Raw genomic sequence first — 15,465 nt, forward strand, 5'->3', positions numbered from 1 at the left:
GAGAAGGCAGGGCACAGAATTTTATACTTCAAAAGAAATATTGTTTAGTATTAAATTTCTCATAGAAACCATTAGTTGGGGAACTTTTTTTAGTTTTTATAAAACCAACAAGAACAAAGCACATAATTTAAGCTTTGATTTATAACATGGGTGTATTTTGTATCTACATATATTAAATAAGCAATAATGAAAACAATATATACAAAATCTTCTACAAGGAAAATACGTCAAATCATGTCCGGGAACGTTCCTGAAATGACCGTTCACGAAATGACGATTTTAAATAATAGCGTCCTTTGATTATATGGGGGCCATCTTAAATGCGATCTTTGTTATTTCGAGTTGTAAAAAAGTATTTCATCAATAATTAAAAGTAATAAATACGTTCACGGTATGAAGGACTATTGGTGTACACTCTACAAATAATGAAAGGTACTTAACATTTAAATAAGGACGCGTTGCCGAAATGATTTTCTATGCGTTTATATTTCATTTAAAATTCACCTTATTAATAAATTATATTGTTTGATAAACACACAAAACAGGTTAGTTTTAGTATTTTATTAATTTTTTTTTTCATTTAAGTCAAAATTTAAGGCATTAAATTGCCAGAGCCAATTCTGCACCTTGGTGATTTTGAGCCATATGCTAACAAAGTGAAAAAAGAATAGAAAAATGCTTTTATGGGTCTTAATTGCAAAAAGTTGCATGCTTCTTTTCAATGGTGTTCTTCAAACAATAATCAAAAAATAGTTATACTACCTCCGAGTTTACTACATGCAGTTTAGAAAAATGTGACTGTCAGATATTAGGAAATAAAAGTCGTGATATTGGCTTTTATCACTTGCCTAAATCAAGATAGAACCTTATCAGTTATACGAAAAATTTATGAATTGTTTATCTATAAGATTTTAAAAACGACTTAATATCTAAGTTTTTTGATTTAAAGATGCATATTACAAGAGTGTATGACTTTCCCTTCAGTTTGTGAATAAGATTTTCTCTTCCTGGCACAATCATAAAGAAACTCATATACACTTTAATTTAGTCATAAAACTAAACAAACTGTATATTTACTAAGTCCCACGATAGGTGTGTATGTAAATAAATATACAATTTTTTATTATGAATTTAAAAACAAAATAAGAATATTTTATATTTAAAAGAATTTGATTTAAGAATACTAAAACGCTCATTAATTCTATTTTATTGAGAAAATTTTCTCTAAAAGTGATTTTGTCACCATGTGTAATAAGTTTCAGAGTATAAAAAAAATAAATATTTTATTCTCTTTTCTCATTTAAACTGAATTTATGATACTACCTATTAATATCTCATACCAGTGACAAGCGTCATGACCGACAAATTATCCAACCAAATTCCACAAATTACAAATAAACATGCCACCAATTTCAAGAGCAAAAACGGGAATCGTGTTTAAATAGCTGCATAAACTAATGGCTGTATATTAGTTATAGGAATTGTAAATATTTTAAAATACCATTTAAGATAATGTTTCTGGCATTTCTTCAATTTACACAGACACTACAACACTTCAACTATTTTTAAAACACTATTTCACTGCACCATTTTTCAAAGTTACAAAAGCTATTTTCCCCCTTTTCTACAGAGTAAAACAAATGTAAATGCCTTTCAATTATAACGCAAACATAATTTCAAACACATCCTAGTCATTGGTTGCATGATGGAATATCTTATTATTTTTACATATGCAACTCAAAAACCTTTAGTTTTCTTTTTCAAAGATCTCTTCAAGAGGAAATACCACTGCTTTCAATTCAACACTCTAGTGTTGTTTTTTGTGTGTGTGTTGTTTTATTTTAGAAAATAACTTCACTTAAACAGACCATCATCGCAACATCTAGTCTTTTTACATGGTATGTCTACCTACATACATAATGTTTATGTATTTTTTTAACTAGCATTTTTCAACTACAACATAAAAAGTGTCCTTGTGAGTGATGACAAGCGACAACGTCGACGTGCAGGCAGTTTGTGTCATTATAGAATGTTATATGCACATGAAAGACCTACAAAATCCTTGAACAAAAAATGAATCACTCCTAAATGAAAAGCTAAAAACCTCATTTTTACTTGTATGTCCTACACAACACACGACTTACACTAGGTATACCAAAAGGAAAATGTTGTGTGTGACTTTTAATGAGAAATTGACAAGAAATCTCAACAACAACATACAAAAAGTACAAAAACAAAAACAACAACAAGAATACCTACCAATAAAACAAAAAACACCTAGGCAACAATAAAGCAGCAAAAAATACAAAACAAAAGCCTCCTATACGGCCGCCGCCAACGCCGCCTCCACCGCTTCCACCTTCACAATCACCTCAACTCACGTCCTTTAACATCCCGGCGTCATATATTCATATACGACTATAAACATATCCTGGTTTTAATTGCGGAAGCTGGGTGACACAATAAGTTTAAGTGAAGGCGGACTAGCTTAAATTAAAGCTTCGTAATCAGAAGACATAATATAATATTTTGCATGTGGTTCCACACATTGCCAAAGGCATTTTACCACACTACCACTGCAGGCTGAGCGGCGAAAAAAAATACGACAATGGGTGTAAGAAAAAATAAAACTGGAATCTAAAAGGAGGTGAAAAGGACTCAACCACGGACCCACAGTTTCAGCATCCCTCCACCAACCGTCCATTTGCGCGCTTCTTGCGTAGGTAGGTACATTGATAGGAAGATCCTTGCAACAAGGTTGCCACTTAAAACTAAACATAAACACAAACAACCAAAATTTGAGTACGTCACATACACTCATAGAATTAATAGGGAACAAACTGAAATATCTTCTGAAATTTAGGAATTCAAAAACTAAAACATGGATTTCTATTAAATACAAGAGACCCTTAAAAAGATTATTTTCCAATTCGATTTGATGAAAAAGAGTTTAGTCATTAGCAAAAGCAAAACAGATAAGAAATTTTGTCTCTCTATTTTAAAACTTTTTTCTTATTATTTAGAACATATTTCTTGATACTAAAATTATCATCTTTTTTTTAATCGAAAACTAAACAACCATGTTTCTAGTGAACCTACCAATATTGGTAACCATGCCTAGTCCTAGTTACCACACACATCTTTAAGCTTTGTAGTAAATTGTTAAGGGTTAAAAATACCAAGAAGAACACTCGTGGTGAAGTAAAGCAACTAAAAGAGCCAAAGAACCCACACCATAATTCTCCCATCCTTTTCACGAATTTGTTTTCTAGTTTTCTTTTCTTCTTCTACCTACCTACATAGCTTCATATCTTTAATGTACGTGCTCGAAGGACGTGTACCAACCTATTAGATAAAGGAAGGAGATATAAAAACTCGGAGAAAAAAGAAGTAAAAAAGAATCGTCGTCGTAGTCGTTTTGAAGCAACAACTTCTTCTTAAGCAACATGTCTATAATAAAAATCTTTCTTTTTTCTTCATTTACCTTCCCCAATATAAATATTACCACCATTCATTAGTTTTTGTTATCGCAGTTGTTTTTTAGTGTTCGTTACAAACAATTTTTTGGTTTTGAAATTTAAATCTTTTTTATGTAAAATTTACTTCTAAACTTAAGTATGCACTTTTTTTCCAGACATTAAGGCCTTCACTTTTCAACAATATAATCTACAACAATTTAAGGGAAATTTAAAGTAAAACACCAAAAGAATTAAACGTCAAACGCGAAAAAAAACGCACAATTTGTTTCGTTCTTTAAAAAATCTGTCAAACTCATCAATCAATGGTAAACAAAACAATGACAGTTCGGTTTTGATAAAACGCAACGAAACAAAACCGTAAGAATATCCTTGATATCCTTGCCTTGTACACTGGCTTTAACTTGTTATAATATTAAACACCCGTCACCGTTAAAAGGGCAGTCAGCTTTATTACTTGTAGCGTGAAACAAGAATTGTGGCAAGGAATAAACCATATCTTAAATTACAAATCTTGAGAACAATTTTTATGGTGAATCGTAATGAAAGAGAAGAAAAAGTTCCTTTTTTTATTTAAAAAGGACTTTCATTGTAAGGGACGTTGGAAAATAAAAATTGTCAAGTCTTGGAAGAGTTTTTTTTTTTCTTTAAAATCTGAAAACACAAACAAACAATAAATAATACCGCTAGTTCGGGTTATTATCTTAACAGAAACACGCTCTGGGCGGTAGACCACGATGAACTAAAGTTTTGTATCATGAAACAAACTCAAAGAGGCACACAACGTGTGTTTATAATTTCAAACTATATAAACAGCTTTGGTGTATACCGAAAAGAAAAGCTTTTTTTCTATGCCTCAATATGCGAAGCAGGGTTACCACTGCCTCTTTTTATTATTTTTTTATATAAAATTTAATTTTGAAAAATATAAAACTCTATTTTTGTATAATGGGTGTTGTTTTAGTCGTGTGGATTTCAAGAAATATTCAGCCTATATGTAAAGTAGAATTCCGTAATAACGAACTCTCACGGGAGACAAATTTTCTGTTGCTATAAGCGGATAACGCTTATTTTTATTTTTCAGTTATGATGTAGATACGTGGAACTTCCATAAGTCGAACTCTCAAAATGAAAGAAAAAAAAATCGAGTTATAGAAACTTCGATTTAAAGAAATGAGAAAAGTTGATTTAACTTGTTTTAAGAAATCAAAATGGTTTGTGATTAACAGAAGTTAAAAAAAAATCTGTAATCATTCGTTGCCGTTACTTTTTCATCGCATTTTAATTTATACAAAATTTAATTTCGTTAATTACGTTGAAAAATCGACCTTGCATGTTGTTTTAAGTAACAAGAGCATCACGTATATGTTTCTGCTGCACAGTTAAGCCTTCACCTGGATCTGCATTAACATCAACGACTTCCACTTTATCAGATACAACTGAAAGTAAAATTTCTTCATCAGATTGCCTATGACAAACAATAATTTCACTATCCAAGTAAATGTACTGCATATTATGTCTTGTGTATTTTGTATTCGCGAAAAATCCTATTGCATTTCTCTGAACTCATTTATAGGCACACTAAAGTCTGGGTGAATTTCTCTTGGCTATGCCAAACTTAAATCGTCTTCTTCATCCCAATTAGAAAGTTTGCCAAACCCAGCTTTTATAAATGAATTTGGTATTGTGGAGCTCTTTACATCACAGTTTGTTTTCATGAAAAAGTGCTTTTTCAAATTAGCCGTTCGGATTCGGCATATAAACTGTAGGTCCCGTCCATCCCTGTAATTACTAGCACACGGATTTTTGCGCCACCTAATAAAACATTTTTGGACTAACATTAACCTCCTCTAGCGAGGAAAGTATTTTGCTGATGATTCTTTTTCGGTAGGAGCACTTAAAATTCTGTATGACACCTTGATCCATTGGCTGTAAGGCGGCTGTCATGTTTGGTGGAAAAGAAGAAGCTTAATAGACTTTAAGTTTGTTGGTGATTTGTGGGCACTGTAGTTGGCAACAAAAAGAAGGATTTTTCGTTTTTGATTAAAAAATACCTTGTCCCACTCCTCAATTCAATCTTCAAAAAAGTTAGTAACCATCCACGACTTTTTGTTTCCTCGGTACTTTACAGGTAAAGACTTTACTCCTTGTCAACATCGTGGCTTATTGCTTTTGCCGATCAAAGGAATTTGCTGCAATCACACATGTTACCCGTGCTTTGCTATGTTTCCACCGTGACATTCCTCACCCTTAAAAGGCAATTTTTTATTTGGAAGGAATTTATTAAAAGGTCCAGTTTCGCCGGCATTGGAGATGTCATCTTCACTGTAACCTTCGATTAGTTTTGGTAGAACATTTTGTTTCCAATGCTCGCAGTCTTCTTGATTAATTGAGGCACCTCTCTCCAGGTAGTGTTTTTTGAACAATGCCATTTCTAATTGAAACAAAAAAATATTGTAACCATACATAAAAACTCTGTATGTATTTGTTGTCACGTCGAACATACCTTTTTTGAATTTATCAAGCAAACCTGTATTTGTATGTCGAAAAATGAGAGAATTTGAAATCATACTTAAGTTTTTGGCACAGCAGCCCAGATCGACTGTGTCAAACGCTTTTGAAAAATCTAGCAACGTTCAGAATGTAGCACGATTCATGTCCATCGCTTTGCGTATATCATCAACAAGTAAAAGCGCCGCTTACAGCTTCTTTTTGCACAAAACCCGGATTGGTTTGTATCCAGCAGGCTATTGTATGTTAGGTGTCCTTTCATCTGTTTAAAAAGTATTTTTTCAAAGACTTTAGATGGGAATGGCAATATAGCAATAGGCCTATATTCTTGGTTAGGACAGGAAGTATCTTAGCATATTTCCATATTCTCGGATACTCAGAACTTGCTAATATAGAATTAAATAAATGTAAAAGTTATGTATTTTAGAATATGAGGAAGTACTATTTTCAAGAACTTCGGATTGATCCCATCTATGTCTACCGCGTCTGATATGAGTGACAGCATTTCCTCGACGATATCAGGGTCAACAATTTCATTTCTCAAAACATCATAGGAAGAGCCATTGAATTTCGTGTTTTGGGAACAGGTAAAGATGTCTATGTTAGCATTAGGTTCTGAAATTCGTTTACTATTACCCAATTTACGCAAGATTTTTCAAAGGTTTTTCCCAGATTGTTTATCTGGGGTTAAATTTTCATAGTAGTGTCTCTTAGCAGTTTTAGTGCGAGAAACTACTTAAAATATCGCGAAAAAAAACGAAAGAAATCATGAAAACCATTTAGTTTATAATGCTTCCAAGCTCCAACGAATAAACGCATTGTTTCGTTTTTTAATCAATCTATTATAAAAGCATTTAACCGTGGCAAGGAATTACTTTTAACCACCTTATATGGGGACGTGACGATGATAGATAAAGGTTGTTTAGATTTTCTTGCGAAAACTCTGCCGTTTGGAGCACAGATACTTTGTACATCATAATTTACACTATGGTAAAGCCTCTATAAGTCTCTATAACTTATGACTGCGTCTGTCGTGTCCAATTAAACATTATAGGTTAAGAATATCATAGCATGACTTGAGAAACCCAGCACAGTTAGTTGATTACAGAAAACAGTTTTCTTGATATCACCAACAAAGAATATGTCCAACACGGGTGGTTTAAATAAATAACAGCCGAAGAGGTCAATACTCCAACACCTTTAAAATAGAAATTTGGGCCGTATATCAGCAATAACGAGCCGAATATTCTTTTCCAAGGCGTCAATCGTCTCGGGCTTATCTGCTTAGACAAGGGATTTTACATAACCAAATCCGGAGAAAGTATTGCCAGATGGAAAACTACACGACTAAGAAATTTATTATCTATGCAATTCACAAACGGCCTTAGAAATTAATTCTTACAATTTTCGAATTGAAGTTTAATTCTATTAAAGCTCGTGTCTAAGGAATATTAAAAACGAGGAATTGGTTAAAAATTTTAAGAAGCACAAGAAATCAAGAATAAATAGAAAATTTCAGAAGATCCGCAAATTATTATTTAAAATTTCGGTAAGCAATCTTTCAACGGAGTTTAAATTTACCTATAACAAAAATAAAGCAGATTTTCAAACATAATTTACTTTTTAAAAGGTGATATTTGTTCAGGGTTTGGTTTCAGAAATGAAAAACGTTTTCTCGATTGGAAAACTAATACCACTTATCACTTTGGCAATTTTGCATTTGCTGTAGAAAGTCGATTAATGGTTTTTTGATTAAGTGGTTTTCTTGATGTTATTTCGCTATTGATTTTAATTGCATTCAATTAATAGAGTTTTGTTGAAAATAACCACATTCTAATAAATTCTCAGCGGCAACCCTCTTTCGACAATGTCTAAACTATACCATCTGCAATGACCGACGCGACGATGAAGCGATGCGAACGGTGTGAGATACCAGAAGGAGCAAAGCTTTAGCTCCATTCACACATGAAATGATATTAAAGATTATACTTTATTCATTTTCCATTTCCACCCCCAAAATGGGCAAAAACGAAGAAAACAACAACAAAAACAAACAAAAACATGTAAATGTAAGTAAAAAAAATTATTATTATATGAAAACGTGAGCTCTTGGTAAAGTTTTGTGTTGTAGTGATAAACTTCCACTCAGCTCAATGGGCAAATATGTTGTGTTGTGCAGTGGGCGGCTACTCTTGCACTCGTTATGTGTTGCCTATTCTTGGTTTGGTGGGTTGCTATAGTACCCACTCACAGTATGTAGTATAGGCTCTTTTGTTTGAGCTCTTGCAAGAACACTCAACATCAATGGATGTGGTAACAGCTCATTTCCTCTTAGGTCCTCGAAAAAAATGTTCGTTTTCTGCTGTTGCACAGTTTGTGTACCACTTGCTGCAAGAAAATGCATTCCTATATTCATTCATCACAGTGCTACTTTTTCTTGTTTGAATTTAAAGGAGAAATAAAATGTGAACTCAAAGTAAGAGTGGTAGAAGATATAAGAGTTGAAAAAACACAAGAAGTAGGTATCTTCAAAGTGGTGGTATATATGTAGGTACCTACCTAAGTTGTAAGCGAAAGCGCGGCTGAATTAAAGTGTTACTCAGACACTGAATTGCACTTCCGTAAAGTTTTTCCTTCTTTTGTAGCCCAATAGGTTCCTTTATGTTCTTCTTTTAAAAAGTTAAATAGTATAGTTCATCAGAATTATGAGTAGTACTAATATACCCACAGCTAGATAGTTGGGTTGAGATCAAAAATGAAGAAAAATACAAATATTTAAAAAATCAAAGTTAGAAAGCAAAATGTGTCATCGGTAATCAGATGAAAGTGACACAAGTGCTTAGTTTTAAACAGTCAATGTTTAGTTTATAGCTTTTTAGAGAAGACGAGACGAATGATATATTTCATAAAAAAAGCTGTTGATATATGTAATGCTTTCGGAACCAAAGCACTACATATATCAGTGAGTCATTTGTTAATAGAAGTATATTTTCAAAATATTGACTCCTATGGGCAAACTAGCAGTAGTCAAATCCCTGTGCTACAGAGTACGATCCCCGATCTTTTATCCATGTTGAATGACTACTGCTCAGCTGGACATGATGGCATTCAATCGATAGTATCAAAAAAGTTTAGTAATTTTTTTTAAGCCCCCCCAATTTCCAATATATTTAAGAAGTCCTACACCAATTTTCAAGAAAGGTAACAAAGCGGATATAACAAACTATGGCCCATTGCAAAACTTTCTTGCACTTATAAACTTTTTGAACAAGGTATTTGTGACAGTGTAGCGTTTTAAAAAAAAAATGTCATTAGCGAATAGCAAACATGATTTTGTAAAAAAAAGATCAGACCTTACAAATCTTTTTACATTCTCAAATAAATATTTTCAAACGCAAGAGTTATGAAGTTGACTGACTTTTCTAAAGCTTTTGACCAACTTAGCCACGGAATTATTTTATTTAAACTCAAATCTCTTGGTTTTCCACCATTTTTCTTAGCTTGGATCAAATAATACCTTTAAAACCTAATTAATTTAAAAACTGTCATTCTGAAACTTTTGTTGCTCAATCTGGTGTTCTCCAAAAAAGCCATCTTAGCCCTTTCCTATTAACGACTTATCGTCATGTCTATGACCAAGTGAAGTTATTATTTTTGCTGATGACATGAAAATTTGTATGATAATAACGTCCACCCAAGATCATATCCTTTTACAAGCCGACATAGATAGTTTCACATTTTGGTGTGGCAAAAATAGCCTTGCCCTCAACCCTTTAAAATGCGGGACGATAACTTTTACTAAAAAACGAATCGGTAGTGTATTCGATTATTTTATATCACAGCAAAAACTCTGTCGCGTCTTTACTTTTAAGGATTTGGTTTCTGTTCGAACTCAGAATTTACACACCACATTAATTTTATTGTCAATAAGGCAAGTTCTATGCTTGGTTTTATAAAACGCTGGGCAAAGGCTTTCAATGATCCTTTGTTCGTCCTCATTTTGAAAACGCAAGTGTGGACTCCCTACTACGAAATTTATGAAAAACGTATTGAATCAATTCAACATAATTTCATTCGCTTTAGCCTAGAGCAGCAGTTCCCAATCGTTTTTAGTTGCGGAGCACTTTTTGCGTTAAAAATTTCGTACGCCCAGCACTTCGATGTGCATATGCCATTTCAGTTCCACAACAAAATAAAACACAGGAACAATGTTAACTTAACTTAATAAGAAATTTGATAATTATATTATTGGCATTATAATTATATGGAGTATCTTTTTAGTAAGAATAATGTGCCTGCTTATTTTTGCATAAAGCTGACATATCTGGTTGAATTTGGACAACTGCAACAGTATATCAGGCTTTGCATCGAGACGGGATCTATATTTTGTTTTGGTTCCAACATATGCAGAGAACCCAGACTCGCACATGTATGTTGTTGCAAACGGCAGAAGAATTATTGCAGTTTTCTCTGACAGTAAACTGAACTCGTCTTTCAACATACACTAGAATTCTGATAAAGACTTCAAACTGCAGCGATGTAGGGGAAGGTGGTTTTTCCAATGAAGCAGAGTACGGTTTTACTACCCATACATTTTCCTAAATGTTCAGGTGGAATTCGTCTGGAAAATAGTTGAGGAAGCTATCCAGCAACCTACTAGGTGGATATGAAACTCTTTTAAAATTCGAGAATGTCCAAATCTATTTCTTCTTTAAATTATTTGAGCATTGGGAAGCTGTCTAGGTTTTGAAAACAGTTATTGCCTTTCCCTGAAGTGATACACTCAAATCATTTATTTTTTTTAATATATCTGGCAGATTCGCCAATTTGAATAACCAACGCTCATTACGCAACATGTCTCCAAAATAAAGTTCTCGTCAATGAGGAAGGTTCTTACTTCAGCACTAATTTCGAAAAACCGCGTCAGTGTTTTTCCGCGAGAAAGCCACCTTACTTCCAGGTGAAGAAGTAAAGACGTATGTAGACATCCCATGTCATCACACAATATTTTAAAAAGGCTTGTATCCTTTGGCCGTGATTTAATAAAGTTGATGATTTTCACGCTTTCGTCTCCCTTAAAGAGGTGCCGGAGACCAGCATTTTTTTTTCATTGCGAGGACATGGCTTTATTAAATTTTCAGCAATGGTATGAGCTCCACCAATTTGCGCTATTCGGAAACTTACCAAGTAGGACGCCATCAACGGATATTCGTTCACTGTCTTTGAGTGATAAGTAATAATGGTTTGATATTTAGTAAGTTCAGCATACTTTCATTTGAAGATATCAGTCGGTTTGCTTTTGCAATCTGGATGAATAACTGCAAAGTGACGTTTCATTTTTGCTGGAAACATTATAATTTGTCGCAAATTGAGGTTTGTTGTCACTTGTCTCAGCAAATCCAAAATTCAAATATGATATGATTTTATTTCTGCAGCATTGATCACCGTGGAATAAGTAATAGGCAAACCATCAAACTCAAACCCTTCAAAAATCTCTAATAAAATCATGGAAATCATTTTGTGCAGTTAAATGCTTAATATAAGGAGAGGAAGCCTAAAATTAACAAGTTACTAATACGTTTTGAATATGCAATTTCGAAAAGGATATTTTTCAAACTAGTATATACATTTTAAAAGTGAATATTCAGTTATATTTTGATATTAATTATCCTTTGAAAATGCTTAATTGATTTATTTTTAATTTAATAACAATGTGTTATTAGATACTTTATATTTGTGAGATGTGCCCTTTTCCGAAATTTACTGATTTGAGTGCAATAAGTAGAACAAAAAAAAACATTTGATATATATGTAATTTTTATTTCTGGAATCTAAAATTAAACATATTATTAACATTAATGAATTCGTATTAAACATCTTTTTCTGCAGGCTCTCTTTCGGTAGTAGTTGGTCATTGTAGAATTTCTTTATAAAATTCTGCAGGTATCTATTGTTTAACCTTTGAAATTTTAACAATTTTTAGATGATTTATAGGTACTTTGCCACTGTTAGCTAAATTTGCTTGGTTAGATAAGATACTACAAGTACCTTTTACTTTTGAAAGAATGTTAACTTCTTGGGAAATCTCACTATATATATTTTTTTGGATTACTTCACCAGGTTTACTTGGGTCAAAAATAAATTCATAATAAGTCGATACTTGAAAAGTAACTTTTTGATTTTTCGGTACAGCTTTTTCGTAACTTTTTACTGATAAAGGTTTAACTTTAAAATTTATTCGAGCCCATTTCTTAAAATCTTTAATGTTTTTCTGTATTGACTTTTTCCAAGTTAAATTTCGCGGCATTGCTTGATTGTATAATCAGATCAATTTAGTGTTCATGACTGAACACCCGATCTTCGCGTCTTATTTTCCTTTTGACAACAGAAAAATTTCTGTCGCAGTCATTAAATGAATGGCATCTGATGGAAAAATATATATAGATCGTAATTTTTTTTGGGCAGACAAGGCTATTCAAAATCCTATAGCAGTGTTTTTTTGTTCTGTCCTGGACAGCCTTTACAAAAAAGATGAAGATCTTTTATCGAATCTGGAACATATTTATTAATATAAACATCCAAGAATGTCGAGACTTCGTTTGGACGTTTCAAAGCTTATCTTTCATGGTTAGCATAAAATGTTCCTTTGCCAGTCTTCATGTTATGTATACAGAATTCGTATACCCAAATTTTTCTATAATACAAAATTTCTTGTACAGGCAGAGTAGGCAAAGGTAAATGTTGCATATAGTCGAAAGAAAATCCTAAAACCGTTTCATCACTGGCACATTTTTCTTGTCTTTACTTAGTTTATTTATAAAAATTGCTTGCACGGACGCTTGTGCACTATTAATTCGGCAGCAGCTGTTCTCTTAGCGCCATCATTTGAATGAGGATCATTTATTTTAACTGGCAGTTCTTCGCACTTATTGCAAATGTCGATTTGTGGTCCACCAAATAACAAGTCAAAATTTGTATAAAAATATTGTCGAAAAAACTGATACTTAATTTTGTCTGTCATTTCAGGAAATTGGCTCAAAAAAATATCATGTGGTATTTTTTTTTTTTTTTAGTTTTACCAAACGTCGACTCTCTTAACGGTTATTCCATGTAAACTTGCAAAACCAGATTTACAAACCTTTTTTCTTTCCGTGCCAATGTCGACAAAATATTTGCAGGAAATAGTTTTAGGGTTTGTGTTAGTCTGATCCTAAGGTCGTTTTGAGGTGTCTTTAGGTACAAATAACTCTATCATGCCTTGTTCGTTTTTTGTCCGAAAAGAGTTGATTCGTTCAATGAAGCTATCCATATCGTCTTCAGACATTTTCTCTTTGTGGTTTAAATGAGTTAAACCTTTGATTTTAGAAGTTTTAATGACAACATTTTTATATTTGTAAAACCTTTCTTTTTTCGGAATTTTACTGTCGGAATCATAAGAAATCATTGTGAAGGCACAACGTGACGTGTTAGCTAACTACTGGCAAATTAATGACTGATACAATATTTGATCATATTATATCAAACCAAAAACGAGAGAGATAAAACGGTCGTACTTTTAAATCAAGAAGTTCCAAAAGTGCACAACTCCTAGAAATGTGCCGTTTTCGAAGTTTTTTATGCACAGGCGATGATGTTCATAGTAGAATTAATACCAGAGATCTGCTGTTTTCGATCATAATGGGTGTAAACGTTTTTGACAAAATATCCGACATATGTCCTTTTCGAAATTGCATATTCAATTGTTTTTTTTTTATTATTTAGATAGTTTAAAACTGTTTAATTTAATCTCTCTTTTTTTGTTTCGAAAAGCCTTAAACACAAGATTTCGTAATTTGACTGATAGTTTTTCTAATATTGCTTGTCCTTTAATAAATTTTCGTTCTCGAAGAAGTTCTTGAGATACTATTTTTAGGAATCGACTTCAAAATAGTGTCTAAATGTAACAACGTATCACGATGTCAACTTAATTTTCGTTGAACACTTTTGTCACTTCTTCCAACACCAGAATTATTTTTAGACATACCCGTTGATCTTCTTAAGGGTTAATTTCATGGACTTATGCGTATTATTAATTATTTCGTTTTTTTTGTTCGTATATTCTTCAATATTATGGAGTCATTGGAGTGCCACTGACGATAGAAGTAATAATAAATCACACGCCTCATGTCAGCATAGTTTCAGTCTAGTATTAAACTTTAAACGTGACAGAATATATAAGGATTTTTTTAAATCAAGTCAATTAAATAAAATAATATCCTTTGATCATTTTATTTTAAGTAGAATTTAAGTTCGTGAACAAAATTAAATATTTCTATTCAACAAAACAATTCGTCACATACCATTAGAAGAGATTTGTTAGAGTCAATACCGTTGTAGACATATAGAGTAATCACTGCACCTGTTTAGAGCTGAAGCTTTTAATCCAACGAGATATTAACACACCAACTCGAAATCCAAAAAGCTCATGTGATGATGACACTTAATAAATAACATTTCAATCACATTGAGTGAAATATACAGTCTCACTCGGAGTGACAAAATAAAAAAGAACGTAGCGATTTTGAGTGAAAGTAAGTATGTTGGATTCTCTCTTGAGGTTTTCAAATAAAACGGATTGGTCCTCGATTAAAGAAAAAAGCCTTCTTAAAAGCAAATACTTGCTGTTGAATGAATTTGTATAGTAGTATGAGTGAGTGATATATTATCAACATAAAGCCATAGTAATAATGCTATGCAGAAATATATGAAACAAAATCGTATGTTTTCTTATAACCTGATCCTGATGTCGCCTGAATTTTATTTAGTTTTGTTTTGATTCAACTTTCGACAAGTTTCAAAAGCCGGATGGGCATGGAAAATCGAAGAACTTAAGTTGTTTATGTCAATATACTTCCTTTTTTTAAGTCTGAAGAGAAAAGCCGTAGGATTCAGTAAATTTAACGAATGTATGTGTACAGTGTTGGCCAATAAATCAAATCAAATTTAAATTAGCAATGATGAAAAATCTATTTCGTTTTTATATTTTCATTGTATTTATATTTAATTTGTTTTGTTTCATTTTATTAACTTCTCATAGGAAGTTTTTGTAATGGGTCCGATTTGTCAAATTGAAAATTTTGACATTTTTCGACTTCTCCAGGTCCCTAGAGTCGAAATAAAAGATTTTTAGATAGATGTATGTACGTACGTTTGTACGTCCGGGCGTTCTTTTCGTCGTCCATAGCTCAAGAAAGGATATCGACTTCAAATAAATTTTGTTATACAGATAATAATGAAGAAAGATGCAGAAAGGACTCTTAAGAAAATTGCGTGGGTGGCTTTTTTTACCATAGCATTTTTTATAAAAAAAAGGTGAACATTTTGGTTAACCCTAAATATCTCACGAGCCAATAACGCTAGAAACTTGAATTAAATTTTATATTATACATTGTAATTTGATACCAAACCAATATATTTTTGGAAAAAATCCAATTAACGG

General features: G+C 32.4%; 1 protein-coding gene across 6 annotated transcripts in view; it reads right to left on the reverse strand.

The window, feature by feature from the left end:
• The window catches only part of LOC129952906 (pseudouridylate synthase RPUSD2-like), a 169,014-nt gene that overhangs the window by 91,000 nt on the left and 62,549 nt on the right, over positions 1-15,465 (reverse strand). Inside the window, exon 1 of one of the 6 annotated variants that reach the window (XM_056065859.1) lies at positions 4,161-4,253. The exons of 2 other annotated variants lie outside the window; for them this stretch is intronic. The gene's annotated coding sequence lies outside the window, so the exon portion shown is untranslated. Of the gene's footprint in view, positions 1-3,484; positions 4,254-15,465 lie in introns of those variants that run through there. 3 more of the 6 variants (XM_056065858.1, XM_056065856.1, XM_056065857.1) reach the window with 3 other exon arrangements.

Source organism: Eupeodes corollae, chromosome 3 (genome assembly GCF_945859685.1).
Source record: "Eupeodes corollae chromosome 3, idEupCoro1.1, whole genome shotgun sequence".
NCBI lineage: Eukaryota > Metazoa > Arthropoda > Insecta > Diptera > Syrphidae > Eupeodes > Eupeodes corollae.